Below are 6,666 nucleotides of genomic sequence, written 5' to 3'. Positions count from 1 at the left end.
CTGTTTTGTAATAATAAAGGGGTCTAAGTTTATTGGGTGTTGTATATCTCTTTGGAACCATGAAGAGTGCGATCTTAGAAACTTTTTCTAGGTAAGGGGAGCTTACCTTATATCCTTATATAGCCTATATTGACTAGGTGTTGAGTACTTATATATAAACTTTGTTTCAGCCAAGAATGAGTTGATGTATGGACAAACTTTAGGGTAGAACCCAGAGTATGTGTGATGGATCCTCTATAGTCCTGTGAATAGTATGAAACTATTTGTGCCTGAGATACACGATAAATGTTAAAATCTATTATGTTAAGAATGGAAGAAAATATATATGACTGTACTACTGAGACTAAATGAAATTATAAATATGGTTGTGTTGCATTATGTGGACTTACATCATTCTAGAGTTGAGTTACATGTTTAGGTGATTAGACATGTAACGATAAGAGCTGAGCTACATGTTTAAGTAGTTAGACATGTAATGATAGGAAGATTGAGTTGTGCTTTGTTTGGATCCAGATACCGGATGGGTCGTTCCCAAACCAGAAAATTTTAGATTCCATCTGGATTACTTAGAGTATGAAACTAGTTAGAACTAGACTATGCATTAGATGGGCTGAGAATGAGCATAAGGACAGTATTGTTTTGCTGAGCATAGAATGAATATAAGGGCATTATTGTTTTGCTGAGCTTTTTGATGTATTAAATTGTATATACATATATTATATTTATATTATTTTTATGATTATAGTTGTTTGTTGTGTAAGCTCACCCTTGCATTTGTTTGTACTGGTGTGTGTATTGCAATGACTGTATGGTGGTATGTGAGCAAGTGTGACAGGTAATACATCTACTTCCAATGCTAGAAGGTATAGCTGAGGGATGTTTAGAATTATCATGCTTTTTGGAAAAATTGTAACTTTAGTCATTTTGTTAGTCTAGGTCTTAACAATGAGTCTAGACTATTTATTTATAGGTTTGGTGTTGAAATGTTATTAATCAAATTATGAGTTTATATTTTGAGCTTCATATAAAGCATCCGTTGTATAAAGCATCCATTGTAAATACATATACTTATATAAACTTTTGGGTTGTATGAAAATGCCCTTGGGGCTTTGTTATTCTGTTAAGATGTTGAATTTAATTTATGAAAATTTATTTTGAGTTAAATAAATTATATCTTCTACACAAGGGTGAATTATATATATATCTCATAGATAAATCTATACAGGGAACAGTGATGTATGATGTTGTTGATCATTCATAAAAAAGGGTCGTGACATGTTCATTGGGTTTTTCCTCTGAACTCTCTCTTCCCTTCCTCTTAGAGAAAAACCCGCTAAACTCCTAAATTTCTTCCAAATTCAAACCTGAATTTCCCTTACTCGGAACTTAGTTCTTCAATCTTACCTCTATTTTTCTTTATTTTCTTTTCTCTTAAAGTACTCTCCTTTGAAATATCTAGGAAGACCTTGGTCTTTTTGACAATCTCTTTATAATGCCTTATATTTCTTTTCTCAATATATGATAAATTATCATAAAAATTTAAATGATAAAGTAAATTTCTTTCAAAAACTCTCTAATGAGAAAGAACAATGAAATGATATAAGGTTCATAGAGTAAAATCTCATTAATTCATAAGTAATTTAGAAAAATAAAGATTCTAAAATTTTCATCAACAACCAAAAGAAAAAGTAGTTTTACAACTGTTTCAAAAGAATGCTATAGAACTGAAAATATTCATTACATAACTCAAAATAACTAAGTCATATAGCAGTTCTCATCCATCCATGCATTGTGAGCCTAGTACTACTCATTCTGGTTTCCTGAAAATGTTATGTAAGGGTGAGTCTCTATCCTACCATTCATATATAACATATATTCATCATAAAACACATCTTATCAGAATTAAAGAAAACATCATAGTATTACATATCATAGTATCATATAAAGCAAGTTCTCATCTCAACATATAAACACATTATATTCCACAGATTCACAATTTTTTTTTCTTTTACCCGCGCTTACTGTGCCTCGTGGCCACAGTTATTCGATGCCTCTATTCCAAGGTCTTACACATCCATGTAAATAGTCGCTAGATAGCCCAATGCAATACGGATACAACGCATGCAATAGAAAGCCCCTTAGCAAAGGTAATGGTCCTGAGTCAAGTTGAGAAACGAGTGTGCGGCCATGTTGTGCATTCGTACACAATATTCCGTGCACAATCCCGAATGTCACTCACCACCCTGCATTTCCCCAAGATATCTCATATCGTCTCCATCTTCCACCCCCCAGTGTATCTCTATAACTATTTACATCATATCATTTTCCATCTCATACTCTTTCGAGTATATTCACATGTTCACACATATTTTTCATTATATTTCTAGATACTTTATCATATACATCAAACCATGGCATATTCACAATACACATCATTTTTCCATGAACCACAATATATTCAAACATGAAGCATCCATTTCTTTGTACATTTCATATCGCAAAATCATATCAACCATCCTCAATATACCTTATCATGCTCTATTTCAACATAATAACATATTTTCACCATATATCTTTATATATTCATTATAAAATCACATAAACAACCAATTATTCTCACTTTTTACAAAATAAAGTTTATTCCACATATAATCACATATATAACAAGATCTATGAGAACACATGTAATGAACATAACAAAATGATAAAGTAGAGTCCTCTTACCTTAAGATAAGGATTTCTCAAAGATTTAACCGAAGATTTTGCTATAAAATCAAAGTTTATCCTAAAAACCATAAGATATCTATAAGAAATTAAAGATGAAGAGAAATAAACGGTAAATCTAGATTCAAACTTAGAGAAACTTACTTTTAATCACTTAGAATGAACGTACTATCCCAGATCTAAAGAGAAATCCAAGTTTAGGAGGTTTAGGATGAGAGAAAATGGTAGTATATAGCTTTGGGTCTCTCTAGAACCTTTGAAAAGTGCGAAGAATGAAGATTTCATGCAAGAACCTCTATTTATAGGCAAAATCTCGAAAAAAAATTAATTTGGATACTGTTCACACCGCCTTACTATTCATCACTGAATATACTATTCATTACTGGAATTATTGTTCATGATAGACTTACTGTTCATTTTTTTTAATTATAATTTTAAACTCCATCTAAATCTATTCTAATCACACTTAATATCACATAATTCTTGAATTAATACTTAAAAATACTGAATGTTACACTCTTCCATAAAACTTAACTAAACCATCTCTTTAGGGTAAGGAGAGCTTTATTCCATCACTGAAAACATGATGTATTTTTGTACTCATGGATGTGTGATAATGTGATTTTGTGTGAATTGTTGAAAGTATTTTGAGTTTGCGTAGGTGATTATATGTTCTTTTAGTTTGGAAATATATGTTTAAATGAGTTTGTTGACCATTTACTTAATTGATGAGTTATATTTTCTTTATTTATGAATGATGTGAAGTATATGTTGTGTTGAGAATATATGATTTGGACTAAGTCTGGAGATGTCTGACTTTCTGTATGGTTGATTGATGTATGATATGAAAAGTAGACTTGAATTTATAATGAAAAAGGAAAAAGGATGAAAATTATTGATTATAAAAGTGAGGAATCTATATCATAATGAGAAATGAAAAAGAATGGAGTTATAGTGAAAAATGAAAGAGGATAAAGATATGTATGGATAGTTATAGAGATACATTGTGAGTGTGGAAGATGAAGACAATTTTAGAAATCTGGAAAAAATGAGGATGGTGAATACTTTTCTTTGATTGTGCATAATTCATGAGAGTAAAAAATCACAGGTCTCACACTCATTTATTGACCTAAACTCCTAACCATGCTTTTGCTAAAAGGAGTCACGTTGGCACAGATTGTATTTATGTTGTTATAACTAACCATCGATTATCTATACAAAAGAAGACCTCAAGGGGTCCCAGGGGCAATGAATGATTAAGATAAAGACCCAGGAAGACTAAAAACATTATTAAAATGCAATTTTAATATTAATAAGTAGTGTATGCATGTGAAATTACTGTTTATGTAATTAGCATTTATGATTGGTTGTTGTGTTATTTATTATGTGTGTGTTGTAGAACTATTAATTTGATCATGTTTAGTGGTGAGAAGAAAAGGTCATCTTTACAAAATATTAATAGAAAGCAAAATGACCCCTCCCCAGAGACCCATTTGACTATCTAAGTGGCTAGTAAGCAGTAGGTTAAACTATGTATTTAGCAAATGACAATATATTTGCTATTGTAAATTTGTTGTAGATTGTAATAACGAATCAGGAAATGTTTTTACTATAGAAATGACGATGGGATATAATGTCCCTTTTGATTACCCTGTCAATAATAAGATGTAGCAGTAAATTTTGTATACATTTTTCACGATCATGATCACTTTAGAAGACTAGTTCGATTCACTCAAGATTGTTGTTGATGCTATAGATTTTTATAACGAGGACCTGACTCTAGCGTAATTGGAAGAATTAAAGAGTTAGTTTGGAGACGACGACTAGGATAGTACTTTAATATTTTGGTATAGAAATAAACTACTCATGAGAACTTATGTTATTTTGATTTCTGTAAATTATGTAAATGAGTCATAATTTATATTTTAGAATTATGGTTTGTAATTATTAAACTCTTGTAATTGAATGAAAGTATATATATATATAGTTTTGGTGTAAATTTATTCTATAGACTAAACAGATACGATAAATGTCTATCTTTTCTCATTTTCAATAATAATATACTTTATAAATTAGGTAATGAAGATAAAAGTTTTAAATTTTTGTTGAAATTTTGCATTAAGAGTATTAATGAATTTATTTTTATTTTTCTATCATATATATAAATTATTTGAAAATTTAGATAATAAAATAAAGGTGTTATAAACAATAAGTACAATTGTCAATAGTTTATTTTTTAAAAAATAAATTTATAATTTATAATTATTTTGTTATCATTTGACCAATGCATAGCATGGGTAGTGTGACTAGTTGAATAGAAAATAAATACAACCCATTACTGTAACAAAATAATTTAATAGCTAAAATTTTTGCACAAATAGCGGACTTGTGTTCAAAAGTTGGATAATTTTAATGTATATTGTGATAACAAAAATATCTTATTTAATAAAAAATAAAAATAAAATTATCTTGTCTTTTTTATTTTGTCTAATTACGGATAAAATTTATAAGAACTTTTTTTTTTCAGGTAAAACATGTTTATATCATAATGATAGGATTTATTTTTCAATAACATTTTTTATTCATATATATGAGATTCAAACTTAAGACGCTATTTAAGGCTATGTTTGGGAGTTAGGTTTAGGAGGGGAAGGGAAGGGAGGGGAGGGACTAAGAGAGAATTAATCTTGTTTGGGAGTTGCTTAATTAGGAGGGAAAGGTTTTGAGTGTTTTTCTAAACCCTCCAAAAGCTTGTTTTTTGAGTTCTTCCATTTTGAAGTTTTCTCTCTTCCACTCTTTCATATTATTTTACAAATAGGATTTTTTTTAAAAAAATTTTAAATGTTAGTTTTTCAAGTAATAATTTTTAAAAAAAATTTAAAAAATAAAAATTTTAATTTTAAAATTATTTATAAAAGTAAACCTTATAGTCACTCCCCTTTCTCAATATTAAACATCTAGACAAGGGAGAGGTTTAACCTCCTTCTCTCTCCCTTCTCTTCCCTTCCTTCTCCTTTCAAATCCTTCCTTTTCTTTTCTCTCCAAACTTCCAAACAAAACCTAAAGAAAAATTAAATATGAATCACTTCGATAATAAAATATGAATTTGTGAACCGTTAATCTAAAAAAATAATTAATAAATTAATAAATAGAAAATAAAATTAAAAGTTATGTTTTCAGTAAATTTATTTTGTTACCTGAGTTTAAGGAAAATTTTTTACCAACCAACAACATTTATCCTGGTGAGTACGTGCTCTTCCTCTTAAAATAATAATACTCATTTTCGTATAATTTTTTTATTTTATTTAGTTAAAAATATGAAAAGTTACAAAAAAAAATTTTGAATATATTTTAATTTCTATTAAAAAGTTGCTCAATAAAGATACTAGTGCCCACATTGAGTATAATTTTAAAATTTTAAATATATTTTAATTTTTATTCAAAATTTATTCATTGATCTTTTTCTTACAAATTTTAAAATTTAATTGTTGAAAATTATGACATTTTGGGTCAATTCAGACTTTTCTTTTTACTATTGTAATTCATAAATATACAATTAAAGCAAAAAAATAAATCAGAATAAAAGAAAAATTAATAGACTAAAATGCTAACTAAGGTGACTTGTTTCATGAATAAGCGAATTTTTATTTGTATAAAATATATTATTAATTATATTATATTATTATCTAACTTAATCTTTAGTCATAAATTTTATTTTATATTTAGATAAGGAATAAATCTGAGATAAAATAAATAAAAATGAAAAAAGATATAAATAAAAAATAAAGAGTCAAAATAATACATTATTTGAACAGAAACAAATAAAAAAAGAAAATTAATTTTATTTATTTGTTTATTTATTTAAATTAACTTTAAAAATAGAACTTTTTTATTATATTTTTGAAATTATAAAAAGAATGAGTTTTACTTTTAAACAACAGC

The sequence above is a fragment of the Abrus precatorius genome, unplaced genomic scaffold (assembly GCF_003935025.1).
Source record: "Abrus precatorius isolate BTA unplaced genomic scaffold, Abrus_2018 Scaffold1, whole genome shotgun sequence".
In the NCBI taxonomy this organism is placed as follows: domain Eukaryota; kingdom Viridiplantae; phylum Streptophyta; class Magnoliopsida; order Fabales; family Fabaceae; genus Abrus; species Abrus precatorius.
This window is presented reverse-complemented; position numbering follows the sequence as displayed.